The sequence below is a fragment of the Mastigoproctus giganteus genome, chromosome 9, assembly GCF_048544385.1.
Source record: "Mastigoproctus giganteus isolate SK-2022 chromosome 9, ASM4854438v1, whole genome shotgun sequence".
In the NCBI taxonomy this organism is placed as follows: Eukaryota; Metazoa; Arthropoda; class Arachnida; order Uropygi; family Thelyphonidae; genus Mastigoproctus; species Mastigoproctus giganteus.
Genome location: NC_143583.1, coordinates 119104921 through 119121243, shown reverse-complemented (window position 1 = coordinate 119121243; position 16323 = coordinate 119104921). Strand labels below are relative to the sequence as shown.

The 16323-nt window shown below is 39.8% G+C and overlaps 1 protein-coding gene across 1 annotated transcript in view; it reads right to left on the bottom strand.

Annotated features, from left to right (window-relative positions):
* Positions 1–15914, bottom strand: part of LOC150080677 (transcription factor EC-like) — a 57647-nt gene extending 41733 nt beyond the window's left edge. Inside the window, exon 1 of the mRNA XM_090381495.1 lies at positions 15484–15914. The gene's annotated coding sequence lies outside the window, so the exon portion shown is untranslated. The remainder of the gene's footprint in view (positions 1–15483) is intronic.
* Positions 15915–16323: the final 409 nt, after the last annotated feature.

Genomic DNA, 16323 nt, shown 5'->3' with positions numbered 1-16323 from the left:
TCCGGAAGTGATTTTGAGCGGCGTGGGGAAGAAATCCTAATAATTTTTTTTTTCACTAAAAGACACATTTTTAAAATTATTTTGTAACTAAAAAAAATAAGAATTTGTTAACTTTGTTTATTAGAAGAAGATTACTGCGAGGACTTTATGATAAATATTTACTTACATAGATTCTAATTTTGTACAGGTTAATATCAACGCCATGGTTTAAAATATTGTTTTTATAGTTTCATAAGTTTAATTTATTTAAAAAAAAAAACAAATAATAATACATCCGCCTCAAAATAAAATGGAAAATTTATTTTTGATTTAATATTCTACGACTAGGAGAACATGCCATGAAGAATTCTTATGAAGATTTCTAGTCAAACCAGGAAATGTGGCAACTCTTGAGCTAGAGAGATTATATAAATGAATTTAAGGATAGGTTGTACAGCCACAGGATGAAACCAGGCGACTTATTTTTCTTTAAATGGTTGATGAGAAATTACCTTCCTTGAATTAATTTGTCTTTAATTTTATGTAACTTAGCGGTGGAGCAGAATTAGCATTAGCATGGGCACATGATGCAAGAAAGTAAGCTTCTATAGCATCAGCCAAAAAAAAAGAAAACACACACACAGACCCTTCTCATTTCACCCATCCACTCGCTCCGAATGTTTGTCTAGTTCTGCCTCGAATCTGTTTAAGCTATCAACTCCTACAACGGCAGATGGAAGTTTGTTCCAGCAATCAGCCACCCGCTGGCTAAAGGCAAACTTCGCACATCAATCCTACAACTGTCTTTCCTCAATTTGAATTTATGCCCTCTCAGCCGATTATTCTGAGGAAAAACCACATCATCATTGAGCATGCTCAAACCATTCAAGGCTTTATACACCTCAATCAGATCACCTCGCAGGTGCCTAGTCTCCAGACACTGTAATTTGCAAAACTTAAGCCTTTCTTCGTAAGAGCAATTCTTTGTTCCATTAATAATCTTGTTGCCCTTCTCTGCACTCGCTCCAGCAGCTTTACATCCTTCCTAAAATGATGCCTCAAGACCTGTGTACAGTACTCAAGGTGTGGCCTGACCATTGCCTTATACAAGGGAATAATCACCTCCTTATCCCTGCTAGAAAAATTCCTGTATATCATTGACAAGACAATAATATTTAACTAAAAGACAGAATGGACAGGTTGACGCAAATTATCCATTTTGCGCTTCGTTTAAACGAAGTACTAAATGGGTAGTTGAGATATTCCGGTTCAGATTTTGTCACTGGAACCACAGATTAAATGTAAGGCAACTGGTTAGTGGTACCCTACCGCCGATAACTGTTGTGTATCTGCCTGAGTGAAGCCCAGTCTCCAGCGCTAGGATTAATTCTGCTCCAACACGTTAACCGTGACTTACCAATCGATAATAGAAGAGAGCTCTATTTCTTTTCTTTTTTTTTTATTGCGTTTACTCTCAGAAAAACTGTGAAAGTCGATTATAATTGAAAAGTGGTAAAACGATAAAGAGCATTTGAATCTTCGACAACGATTTTTCCCACTGTTAATGGCAGTCCATAATACTGCACTGAAAATCTTAAGTCGACTTTTTAAAATGTTCCATAGATCTCTGATATATCTTATCTCTGTGAAGCACGAACTTCAATTGGGAAGAAGTTTTTAGATTCGAAGTAATCAACATCGCCTTATGGGGTCTTCCTTAATTATAATCTCCTTTCGATTTAGCCTCGCTGAAAAGATTTAGCGACTGGAATAAATAAACGGAATATACGAGGTGTAGCAGTAAAGTTCGGATTTTGCTGTTGCGGTCATCTTCGATGAATCTGAAAATAAACGGAAGTGGTATGTTATAATTCAAACGTTCTCCAATAGACGGTGATACAGAAATTGTCCAGTAGGCTGAAAGGTTGAAAATAACAACCAGTTTCGTTAGTAACATTAATGTTCCGTGTCACGATTTTGTAATGGAGCAACAAACGAATATCAAATTTTGCATTAAACTGGAAAATCTGCAATAGAAATGTATGAAATGTTAAAACTGTTTATGTTGATGAAAGGTTAAATCGTACCAGTGTGTTTGAAGGTATATAAGCGGTTCAAAATATCGGAAGCGAGGATATTCGCGATGACCCAAGAAGTGAGCCGTCAACCTCTCGTTGCAAAAGTTCAGGAAATTGTGGCAAAATATAGTCAGATGACCCTCAGAATGATGGCTGATGAATTAGATATGAATAAGGAAACGATTCATCAAATTCTGCGTGAAGATTTGATTTAGGGAAAAGAAAGGTCAGTGAAATATGTGACACACAGCTGCACGGATGAGCAGAAGCAACGAAGAGTGCATCAAGATTTCATCCAGACTTGTCAAGATAATTCTAATTTCCTCAACCGTATTGCCACTGGAGATGAGTATTGAGTCGTTTCAGCACGACCGAGAGACGAAGAGTCAGAACATGTAGAGGACTTGAAAATCATCGTCAATACCCAAAAGGTTTCGTTTGCAGGTCTACGATCAAGACGATACTGATCATGTTTCTCGACAAATAGGGTATGACTCACAAGACATTTGTACCTGAAGGGGAGAGCGTCAGTGCTGCATTCTACGTACATGTGCTTCAAAGACTGCTGAAGCGCATTTCCCGAGCGAGGCTGCAATTTCGAGAGAAAGGCGGCTGGTTCTTGTTGGTACAATGCCATATTTCTGACGAAATATGGCATTGTACAGATCAACTATCCACTAATTCTCCCAATCTAGCACCAGTGGACTCCTTGCTCTTTTTCAAGGTGAAAACTGCCCTCAAATAGATTTCAGGATGCAGAGGACAAAAGAAAGAATCTTTATTTTTCCTACCAAATACAGTATAAATATAGTAGTACATTGGTATGGCAAAAATTCCCTTCACGGCAGAAAATGCTAGAGGATTAACATAAAACGAAATATAAAAGACTAGCTAAAATATAAAATGAAAGTCTCATCACTACGTTTCTGTCTAAAGTCTGTCAGTTGTAGAAAGTAAAAAGTTCAGCATAACATGACATCTACTGAAACAACCTATGCGAAATATACACTCGTTCAAATAATTACACACAATTGCGCACACAGTTGTTGACAGAAATGCACAAAACCGCTAGGCAACAATAGCCTCAGCGAACCACACCGCAGTTTGTCTTCTATAGTTCTGATCTTTTACAAGCTTATCAAAGTCAATTCCCATATGTAATAGCTGTGAATTGACTGCAACGCTCTGGCTGGTAAGAACCTGTCGGCTATGCTCAGGGATTTCGTGCCTCTTAAGCTCATGCGCCAAAAAAATTCGAAAACCAAGCCAAACCAAAGCCTCTTAAGGCAGATGGTGGGATGTGCCACTGACATAGCTGCCAGAAGCAAGGTGAAGAGATCACGCCAGTGATCTTTATTGTGGTTAACAATCGCTTCTAGGCAATGATGTCTGGTAAAAGCTGTGCTTTAAGCTGTTCAGCAAGCTGCGTGGTCCTTAACTGATGGGGGATACGGTGTTTATTGTTGGCCCACTTCAGCAGCCAAAATTCAGTCGCATATATTCTCCTAATGTGGGTATGAGTGGCTGACGCCCAAAATTCAGCATCGTACAACATGGCAGAATACACTGTGGTTCTTACATATCGTGCAGTTGTTGTAGGTTGTTTCATGTGCAAGAGGAGCTGTTTGGTTGTCCATCGTAAGAAGTTCATTCTATTTACAAGCATGACAATATGCGACGTGAACGAAAGTCTAGTGTCAAATATTACCCCAAGATTTCTGAGGGTTTTACAATTGGAATAGTTATGCCATTTAGTTTTGGTTGTGCAAGCGTATGTGATATTTTTAGCGAATACACCGTCATTACAGTCTTCTGTGGATTTAGGGCCAAGCCAAATCTATCTAAATACATAACTCCAGAAGCTTATGATTTATCTTGTCTCACAACGCACTATTGGTCATGGACAGTTGGATGGTCGTCTGAATTTTAGTGTCGTCTACGTAAGTGGATACATCATCCATACCCTTGCAAAACGGGATCAGCATCGCGGTAAAGAGGAGTCCGGATAATACTCCACCTTGTAGAACTCCTGCATGGACTGGGCATTGGAGGATCTGATTCTCTGTATGGAAATACATGGAACAACAGATTAGTAGGGAGTGGAGGAACTTCAGCATGTTTCCCTTTATTTAGAAGGCGTGTTGGATCAGATGCTGTAGGGCAGGTACATTTAGACTATCGAAGGCTGCTTTTATATCAGCATATATTATAGCAACTTCATTTCGAGCTTGGAAGACATTCGGCATCTCGGTTTGAACTTTGAGGAGGTTTGTAATTGTAGATCTATTAGTCAAAGCATAATGAATTTGTTGAGACTGACTGGCCAGTATCTACTCCGTTAACTTTGGTAGTAGAGCTTTCTCCAGTATTTTTAAGAGTGTGGATGCGGTATATATAGGCCAGCAGTGCTCCATGAGTAGGCTTTGTAATTTTTGGCATAGTCAACCAACGGAACCCAGTCAAACTCCATGACTTGTAACTAAAGGAAAAACGTAACTGCCGAAATGAACATCATCTCTTTGGATGCCTTAGCCGACTCTTTTCAGAAACCTTTAGAACGCTGTAATAAGTGCATCCAAAACAGGTGGTGATTTTGAATAAAAATTAAACCATCTTTGAGCTCCTTCACTTTGTGTTCTTTTTATTGCATAATCCAGAAACTTTATAGCATATACGAAGTGTGGCAATAATCTAGTCTCTGAGTACCTTTGATGATGAAACAAGCCTGTATTAGAATGAAGCATGAAAGCTATTAGCTTTTATGTTGCGTTATTTTGATAGAACACTTGTCGTGGCATCTGCGACTTCAAGGGCGGTCTGTGTAAAGCTGCTATATTTCAGGTAATTTGCTTTGCACCTTCATGCTATGCTAAATGAAGCAGTCTCTCTCTCTCTCTCTCTCTCTCTCTCTCTCTCTCTCTCTCTCTCTCTCTCGTACTTTTACACTGCGAAAATATTTTCTGTTTTTAGACATCATAAATTTAAAAGCGTAGTCACACACAATTACTAATTATTAATACAAACCAATACAGCTAGGAATCGGAAGAACGTGTCTAAGAAATGGTCGACTGAAAAACGTAAATCTCTTCAGCATTGTAACGAAAATTCGAGGGACTCCCCTCCCCCGATTGGGACCTCTTCGAAAAAAAGTATGTAAATCCTTCCCTTTAAGCGGAAGCTACTATATTTTGGTATTTGATATCTACGATATTTATGAAGCTATTCAGGAGCCACCCCATGTGCAATGCGGCATCTGCTGGAAATTCTGTTACTACACTATATCATTCGGTTTTGATAGACGAAATCAAGTGTAATATGCCACCAGCAGAGTCTTCTCCAGGGCAAGAAAGCTCAACAATTTTCCATCTCAAGGCAACGCATATTTTTGCACTACATGACCTTTTTAATCTTCTTTCATTTACTAAAGCGCTTCCCGCAAGGTCTTCGTGACAATATTCAGTAAATGTTTCCCAGGAAGACCATTCTGATATTAAAATAATGGTTGAGTCTTATGGGCTGGTGATTTTCTGCCGCTAATCATTCCTCTGATGCTGCTAGGACATTATAATCGTATACTGGCTAATGGGCTTTGTTTCGTAGATCACATCACGCAGAGTCTGCAAACAACCGTCCGATGGCTGCTCAAAGAACGTCTGCCTTCTGAAATTATAACGGGAGGTGTATATTCACCTGTTAGGTTTTACTTATATTGATTTCCAAAAAAGCGTTTAATAGGATTTTCTGACGGCAGCACAGGAAGCGATTAAATTCCCTAAGTTGTCTGATACTTTTATTCAACAAAAGTTGAATAAATGTATCAGACCACAACTTAATCCGCATTATATTATAATTTCCGCATAGTTACATAGAGTGGAATTATCAACAAGATCCTCTTTTTTTCTGTTTTTCCAAATGGTGATTGATGGCTTGTTAAAATCATCAACACCTGAATCATCAACCCTTGGTGCCAAAATCAATGCTGTGCCTCTAGCTTTTACTGGAGAAGATTCACTCCATTTTAAAACTAATAGGTTTGTCTGCGAACGCCTTCGAGAGTAGACAGTTGGTAGAATCGCCGTCTTCCCTCACCGGGTGGAAAAGACACGAGTTCGAACCCCGTCAATGACGAGAGGAATTTATATGGGCCTTTTTCACAATGTAGCCGAGTTAGTTGGTCTCAGTTTTTTTACTTTTGTAAACTCGGGATTTTCGTCCGGCAAACAGCAAAACCGACCAAAAAACACGCGTAAATTTACATACGTAATATGCAGTGGCGGACAAAAAACTGCATCACTCGTGAATTTTGCAAATAATGAGTTTTGCGCTGCATTGTGGGTTGCAGAAATGTTCTAAATGCATTTGTTAGATGGGATATATATATATCTGTGAATGAAATCCAATAAAAAGACCAACTGATATACCTAATTGCCATAAATATCTTCTCAAAGGGTAAAATGCGTAATTAATGGAAATATGAGAAACCATACAAATGGCAATCACGACAACAAAACATACATTTTATTGCATTTACGTGTACAAACTGAAATGACAAGTTAACGTAACAGTATTATGTACTGTAAATCAGCAAAATAAGTCCTCAATATTTTGTTGTTCCTCCTCGAGCTGCAATTACAGTCCTGCAACGATCTGGCATAGAGTTAATCAACTTCTGGATAGACGGTTGCCCATCTTCGTGGTACCACACCCTTACAATGTTCTCCTGCAGCTGAATCTTACTTGTTGACTTCTTCTGAGCAATTTTAGACGACATTATGTACCAGCAATTTTCAATATGGTTCAAATCCAGACTGTTGCCGAGCCAGTCCAACACTGTGATGCCAGCATTTCTGAGCTATGACTGCACATTAAAAAACGAGAGAAAGCATTGGTGTAAATATGTTTTAAGCCTTGTGAGACAATAAGACAAACTAATCATTAAATCCAAATAGTATAAAACTTACCAATTTTGCTGCGTGTCAAGGTGCTGAGTCCTGTTGAAAAATGCAATTTTAGACGTCTGTGTGGTGATCCCTAATAACGGGTTTCAGGCACTCCACAAAGATAGCAGTGCAGGTTTCTGCATTCACCGTTCCATTAATAAACTTAATTCGCCCTACCCCTTTGCTTGTTATGCATCCCCAAACCATCTGCCTGGAGGGGAACTTTACAGTCGATGTTATGCAGTCAGGATGGTATGCCTCCGATTTTCGTCTTCTGACATATCGCTTCCTATCACAGCTATGCAGGTTGAATTTCGATTCGTCAGAAAAGATGACAGTGTCCCATTGCTCTTTTGTCCATGAAACAAGCGTTTTAGCCCAAGCAAGTTGCTTCTTCCTCATTTGTTGGGTCAACAAAGGCTTCTTCTTGAGCCGATAGGCATGCAGACTACATTCCGAAAGCCGTCTTTGGATAGTTCGTGCACTTGTTTCGAAACCAGAGGTTATCTCAAAGTCCAGTTTTAGATCAGGAGCTAGCATGGTGATTACGAAGGCATAGCCGTTTCAAATATCGATCTTGGGAAGGCGTAGTCACTCTCTTAAGGCCTGATGCCGGTCTTCTCCTCACATCACCGGTTTCACCCTTTATTTCAACACCTGGGATACTGTTGCCAGCCTATTTTTATCAGCGATAGCACGCGTAGAAAGCCCTTTCTGGGACAGAGCAACAGCTAAACTTTTTTTTCTTGGTGTCAACTGAACACATTGAGCCATGCTTACACCTCCGCAAAATAGGATACTAATGAGCGTGTATACCATTCCAACGCATTTATAGAACGCCTGATGCAATACCTTGTAATTACTGTGATGCAATAGCAGCGTTATCTGACACAATAGGTTGACAACAAAATCTCAAATACATCTGGACTTGATGGCCGCCACAGGAGTAACTACCTCCACCATATGCAGGCGGTACGCACAAGGAGGATAGCCTCTCTGCAAGATGACCGATGGCACCTGTTCCCCCTCCAACTCTAAACTGTTTTGGATCTAAGGCCAATGGCATATTCATTGTTAACTATGCACCTTTCTCTGCAGACGTGCAATCATCATGGAAAAATTAAGGATATAAGCATCTCAATTAAAATTGAAAACCATTGAAAGAGCCATCGGGGAGAGAAAATGTATAGCTTGGGGTAAGTATATCCTAAAGTGGACATACCGATATCCACGTGCTTTCGGTGGTGGGTGCAGTGAACGCACAGATATTCAGAAATGCCACCCTTGACTCCTATTGCGAGTTCTTATGCAGCACAGCAATGGACAGTTTTATCTTACAGAATGACAATGCTCGATCTCATTGTGCCAAACTGGTTTACCACTGTTTAATGATGAACATGATTCTCATCGATAGCTTGAATACTAGTTTCGATGGGATATCTAAATGAAAGACATAGTGATATACAAATATATCGATATGAGTCCTGCGTTTAAATCACGGGAACATGCCTCCTATTGATATTCCTGTGCTTGTGCATTCATCGCTATTTTGAATATTTACCAATCGGTGGTACTTATCAAAGACGATCTTCTTGCAAAGAAAATCGAATATTTCAAGGGGATCCTGGATGTAGTATTCAAAGGGCGAAAACTGTGCTGAGAACAATCAAAAGTGTCTCATCCGAACGTGCATCGGCTGACTACGCATCAGTGAACGTCAGCACCCAATCATATATCCAAATGCACAAATGAAGAACAAGTATGATGGTTATAAATTTCTTCTTTAATAAGCCGGGACGACCACACCGCCAGTGTCTACATGATAAAGAAAAGAGAAAATACAAGATAGCACCCTATTTAGTAGTCACGTGAGCTCGAACTACGGTCACTTAAAGCACGCGTACTTAGACTCCCTCGCGTCCGACAGCTGCGGGCATGCTCTTTTTGTACAGGCACAAGATGGAACACGGAACCATCTCTTAATAGGTGGCTTGACCTCTGTGGGGAAGAGTGGCGGTCAGATAAATCCTGTTTCAGTAACTATTCACTAACGGCTCTTCTATTCATGGAGTAGATCCGTAATAAAACTAAACCACCAACACATTTTTCTGTATTCGCAATCCATTTTAAGTCGGTACGTAGTGTCTGTCTTCCTTGAACTTGAGTATAGACAGAAGTCACAGCAGGAAAAAGTAATAAAAAAATTAATAAGTTAATTTTTAGTTTGAAAATCATATTTCTATTTTCTTTTAATTATTCATTGGCAAAAGATTTTGCGCTTGAAACATGCACACTATTTTCATCTTAAGCCCATTTTCAGTATCGTGATTTTTCCCCCTTTTTTTGGAGAACTTTCAGCTAATTTTTTTTTTTTTTTTTTTTTTAGTTTTCTTTAGGTTTCAATTTTCTTAAGTAATCTCGTCCAAGGAAAATTTCTTTACACACTCATTGGATAATTTATTTAAAATACGTTATCATTCGTATTCAAGGAAATCTAGCATCTACACATTGCCAGCGTCTTAAGTTCTGGCAGCGAACCCCAAATTTCAGAACTCGCAGACTTGTATCTAACAAATAGTTGAATTCTGAATAACAATTATGCACTCAGTGATCACTGAATTATGACCACTTCATTAGCGCAGTGGTAATTTTCATCTGGTTGTGCAAGTCAAAGTGATAAAGTAGTAGTTGTGGGATGTTGTTAAGATATCATGGAGTTTCAAAAGGGCATGACATATCTCATGAGTCCGGTGCTTCCATATCGGAAACGGCATTTCTTACCGGTTTCTCACGGCCCACTGTGGTTAAGGTGTACAAAGAATTGCGTCAAACCATCTCCGGCCTACAGAACTGTAATGGATTACGCAAAGAGGATGTTCGTGGTGAGGCACGTTGTGTGGACTCAATGGCAGGTCACTGTGCGACAGTTGACATAGCAATACAATATGAGGAATGCAAGAACAATGTCCCAAATGACGATGCGCCGCACACCTAGATATACGGAGTTTCGCAGCAGACGACCAAAGAGATACCCTCTCCTCACTATTGATCATGGTCGATGGCAAATGCTGTGGTGTCAACAACACGCTGGTTGGACAGTGGAGGACTTGAAACGAGTGTGCTGGTCGGAGGAGTCCAAATATCTAGCGCAAAACGCCGATGGACGCATTCGTGTATGGTGCAAGCAAGACAAGTCCATGGATCCATCGTTCATGGTGCCCATTATCCAGGCAGATAACGGTGGGTGCTTAATATGGGGCATGTTTTGCTGGCACGAACTAGAATCTCCTGGTACGTATGGACTAACTTTTCACCGATGATGTCAACCGGCAGTCCTGAACAAACCATATGCACCCTACCATGTCGCATTTTTCCCAGACAGAAACGGGATCTTACAAGACGATAATGCTCTGTCATTGGGTCATTGAGCATATGTGGTTCGAGGAATACAGTGAAGATATCACCCATCTTGAATGGGCTTCAAATTACCTGATCTCAATCTAATTGAACGCTTGTGGACTATAGTGAGGAGTATGAACACGCATCCGTCATCTATTGTGGAAAGCCTTGCAAGCTGCATGGCTACAGATCCCTACAGACGCTTTCAGACATCTAGTGGAGTTAATGTCTAAGAGAATAGCGACTGTTATCCGTGTGAGCGACAGCCCAACACGGTATCAGGTAGGTGGTCATAATTCAATGATCACTCAATGTATATTATGTGTGTAAAATTCGTGTTCTGTGGTCGATGTGTTATTTTCTGGACGAAAAATCAAGTTTTCAGGAACAAAAGCCATGCTATCCTAGCCTGAGCCCGACTAACTCAGCCACGTTGTGAAAAAGGCCCTTAAACATTCTCTTAAATGTCATTGACGGGATTCGAACTGAGTTCTTTTCTACCAGGAGTGGGGATGTCGGCAAGTCCACCAACTGTGCTACCCACGAGATGCAAAAGAAGGATAACGTGATGTTATCCTTCTTTCGCGAAGGATAAGGTAATGTCTGAGAAGGATAACGTGATTAGAGTTAACAAACGTTTTGTTAATTTAGTTGTAGGATTCAGATACATCAGCGAATGTATATATGTCTGTAATTACGTGTGTTCTGTGTTCGATTTGCATGTTTTTCTGGACGAAAAAAATCCGAGTTTCGGGAAGAAAAACCCACGATATCCTCATCTGAGATCAACCAGTTCTGCCACGTTGCGAAAACATATTTTAGGAAACCTATTTTAGGAAAATAGATGATTTATTGATAGAGATGAAGAGAAACTTTCATTTCAAGTAGAGGTTGTTGTTTGGTTTTTAGGAGCATTAGCAACTAAGGCCATATTGCTCCGGGAATATGCGGTGGTCATTCCTTGACCTTTCCGCATCCTCCGTATTTGGTGGTGACGGGCTCGAACCTCGGTCTAATCAAGAAGCGTGTGCTACGTACTGCTGCTCCTTCCCACCTGGCTACCGAGGCGCCTCAAGTAGAGGCTTCGATAGTCCTCATTTGTGAATTTAGCCTAGTCACTTCCATAGAAATTTCGTTCCTTGTTTTAATTAAAAATGATTTTGGACCATAAAAACCCGATTTACAAGTGACCACGCTGAAAACTATATTGTTGTTTATGTAACAAAGATTATTCCCACCTGCGAGTTGTAAAATGGTCCTTGTTCTACAAATTTTCACTAACGGTTTTGTTTTTTTTTTAAATGCTAAATATTATTACGTTTCTCAGTTTATCAATTGTGATAATAAATGTAATTTTCATATATTTTATTGCATATTATTCCTGCTAGTGCATATTATCCGATGTAGTAGAGAAGAGAATATACCTTCCAGCCTTGTTTATCATACTTAAGCACTACTTCAGTCTGGCTGATACCTTGCTACAAATCTTGATGTCAATTCTACTTCCCAGGCATCTGTCTGTTACCGTCAACGACATCCAGGTAACTTTCGACGTCACAAGAGGAGTGTGCTTTCAACTATTCTCTTCGCAGCTGTTTTAGAACCTTTCCTAGCATGTAACTCTAACTTTGGGTTAGACGATCTGAAGATCTACGTGAGTTCAAATCATCCTCATCAGATTTTTGATATCAACCAACATGCCTCTACACAGATAACGAAACTGGAAAACTATCTAGCCACAATTGGGCTGCAGCTGAACCCTTCCAAATCTGCTCAAATACCGATAACCAAAAAAAAAAAGTAAAAAATGATGTTCAAATCTTCGTTAGCGGTGAAAGGGTAACTTCCCATACAGATCTAGGCCTCACCTGGGATGTTGGACTCACCTTCCAGCCTCACTTTGCCAGGATGAGACAGAAGACGTACGCGGCACTTTGGGCAGTGCGTCAGGAGCTCGTTGGTGTGCATCAGCCAGCGCTGCTTGTTCGGCACATCCTGAGGTGCATTACCCCTTCCCTCTCTTCACATCTGAAATTTGGTAATCTGCTCCTGCCTCCCACCTAAAAAAGTACCTCAGTCTGGAATATTGGTTGCTCAGATGGATGAACAGGGTATTGGGCCACCCTTTTACTATCTCCAGATCCATCCTCCAAGCTAATCTAGGCACCACTCCCTGGAGACTTCTCATCACAAAAAGAAACACACTCACGCTGGCTCGGCTTATCACAGGTCGAATTGATGCTTCATCTATATCTCCATTAATCTCTGGGCTAAAGAAGACAAGAGGAGAACACCCCGATTCCTGCCTCCCTCTGCGGTTTAACCTTACAAACATTGATTCCCTTAGGGACATGTTCCCGGCCAACTGCCTTCAGATCTACAATAAATTAGGCATCCACCCTGATAAGTTCTGTGAGGACAAGCTCTACAGAAAGGAAATACTTAAGAACTGTTACCAGCTATTGAATCTATGACGTTCACCTACACCTGGACTTTTTTTTGCCTGCTGTTTATTACAAACTTTGTTTTTCTTTTGAGCTCTTGTAAGTTGATCTCTGTAAATATGTCAGGTCGAGCACGTACGTACTCTTGTACATGTGGTTCCTCGCACCTTAGTATGTAAACTTCACACCCTCCTGGCACATTGCCGTCCCGGGGTGGCCCACAATTTCCTGGGGTCAAAAATTGATAATAATAATAATTTTGATTGTAAAGAGATACACAATCTGATCTTCCAAAAAAACCACAGCTCGTAGAGGTTAGAATCAAAAACTGTGGCTGTTTGTCTGTACAAACAGCCACAGTTTGTTATTTATGCAGAACAACTAATTTTACTGAAGAATATTAAAACGAAATTTCATGATGAAATTCTCTTTTAAAAACAGAAATTTCTTTTAAATTTCATAAAATGCAGAATTATTGGAGCTTGCGTCTCTTTGTTCTTTGATGAATAATAACTCTTGACAGTCGAATGGAGGTGACAAGCTCGTTTAATTATAGGAACTTGAAGAAAAGTCGTTGCCATTCTACTGCCTTAAGTGGGGTTGTAATCTTTCCTTTTACACGACTGCAACTTTAAAAGCAGATCAATCGCTATGAAATTGAAATGGCCCATTTTACGTACTGAAGACATTTCATGCTTTTGAAATGGGGGGTAATAAAAAACCCTTGTTCCGTTCACAAAGGCAACAGTTGTACGGGGGCTGTTATCTCTTTTCATCGACTAATTTGATTTGATCAATTCTAAAAAGAACCTTTGCCTCTTCCGGGACTCAACGTACTGCGCATTTTCTTTTTTTATTCTTCACTCCTCGGTTCCCCCCCTCCAATGATCTCGCTCTTTAACCTCACTTATGCGAACTACCAATCATCATGGCAGAAAATGAGGGTCTGCATCCCTAAGGGTACTGCATAACAACTTTATTTTTATTTATAGTCGGGTTACTCACCTCATTCGTTATGATGAAGGAGAAAAGTGAATGGTGCCTAATACTAAATGCGAAAAGTACAGGTGAGGCAATTCATTTTATTTTATGAGAAAGGTCATTAACCAGTCGATCATGAGTACATACAGAAATAAATACTATTTAAAACCGTCCCTTAACAAGTAAAGGGATGGATGAATATCCTCGAAGCTGAAAAGAGTTAAATAAAAAACGTTTTGTTTGAATAAACACACTTCAAAGACGACAGCTCGATAAATGTACTGATAACAAATTGCCGAAATAAAAAAATCCAGTTTATAAACAAATGTCGTGATTATCTTAAGGGGTTAAAAAAAAAAAAAAAAACCGTCTCGAGGAACCAGAAAACCCAATTGATATCCGGAAAAGCCTTCATAGATTTTTTTTTTTTTTTTTTTTTAGAGGTGTACCCTGTTTAAAAATTAAAAGGCATGCGTGGCATGCAACGCTTGCGTCCCATTTATTTGCGTCCCACTTAAAAAAAATAAAACCTCTCGACCTCGATATGCGACATAATAATAAATTAAAAGTTTATTAGTTTGATACTGATTTCTATGAAACGACCTATAAGGTGAACATTAATATTTCTGGGTCCAGATCACTTAGAACACTGGAATCAGCGATTTTGCAGGACCTGTGACAACTGTTAGTCCGCATTAATTATGTTATCGAATCTTCTAGCAATAGCTTATTATTATCTCTAAGATCCGTGTTTAGGGTTTAAAATTCATAAAAAGCAAAAGTCGAGATAACGGATTAATGTCCACTTTTGCTTTTTATGAATTTTAAACCCAAAATTATTTTAGAGAATAATTTTGCAATAATAAGCTTTTGCTAGAAGATCTGATGAATAAACGAACTGTACTCCAGGCGCTAGCTGCAAAATTATATAATTAATTACGTAATTCATTTAAAATCAGGCCCATGGAAGCAGCTGCTTTTGAATAACGTGCACGCTACAGATATTTGAAAATAATAGTCTCATATTAGAGTTTATGGTTCCAAATCTTTTGTCACTGAAGTCACACTTTAATTTAAAAGGCGATTCTATGGTACACCGAAATAGCGATTGCCATTGAACTCAAATTTTTCATAATCACGCGGCACACTTGAAAAGGGTCGCGACAAACCACGGTGCCGAGGCACAACGGTTGGGAACCACTAGAGCATCATCATCATTATCGGAAAAAAAGTTCCCCCCGAGTTTCCCCCGTATACGGGTATTTTTCTAAATGCTGCGATTTTAAAAATGCGTATTTATTAATTCTGTGAAGATGTTCAGTAAGGTGTAAGCTTATTAATAAAATTATTGCCAACTCCCCCTACTTGAAGTTCATAAACTTCCGCGTGAAGATTCGTAATTTTCTCCCGGTGACGCAGTTCTGGTCACGTTTCCGGGTGATTAACATCAGCCATAAACAATTTCACAACAGCCACTTATTTTACAAGATTGATAAAGGGGGGGGGGAGCTAACTTTGTAAATGAGGCTGATTACATGCGCGAACATTAACGTTTTCAGTTCCGAAAGTAAATTTCGCACAAAAATTCAAAATAATATTTCTGGTTTGTGTTTTATCGATGTTGAAACTAAAATAAGTATTAGCGCAAGCAATACAACTTACCTTCGATAGTTCCCCACTAAATGGCAAACTTGGACTTTCGGGGAGGCCAAGAAAAGGACTAGAAAGCTCCATTAAAAAAACTGCAGCGAAAGTTGCCATAACCAAATTATACTACGTCTACACCGGCTTGACGGCGATAGCATCCATTTGGCGGTACAAGAAGTTTATCGCCGACCGCTGGGCAGGCAAGGGGGGCGTGGCTGCGTTGCGAGACTACGATGTATACATGATAGCTGCTAAATGTGCGGAGTACATGACTTACAGGTTCCCATGCCGATCACCTGTCAGCTGCGACCGTCTGTACGACGGTATGAACGTTGTGGGGTTTCCACTCGGCTTTCTCTTTCCGTCAGCTTATCCGCTCTTACATGTATAATGTATGTGCGCGATCCGTTTGCAAGCACAGCGTTCTACTGCCTGTTTGCTCTGTCTATCTCTTTACATGGCCCAGCCTCACACAGATACGTAATCTGCGAACCCTATACGGAACTCAACTAATCGGGACACTCGATCTTTACTCTCCCCCTTCAACTTCTATCACTCCCTGCAATCGACATTAGCAAAATATTAAAAATCACTTATCAGTAACTCTCCCTCCCCCTGACCTGCGCTCTGGTAAGTGATAAAGTTACGGCAGTGTGTCAGCTTAGTGAAGATAGCATTTAATGTTTAAGGGAAGTATGTTTAAAAGCATTAGACTCTCTCGAATTGATTCTCTATTGGATAAAGCGAATATAAATAAACACGTACATTTATTGGTTAAAGAAGTAAACAGGCAGACGACAAGTGAAAGATAAATGAGCAGACGTTAGAAAAATAATAATTTACAGAAGAATGCTA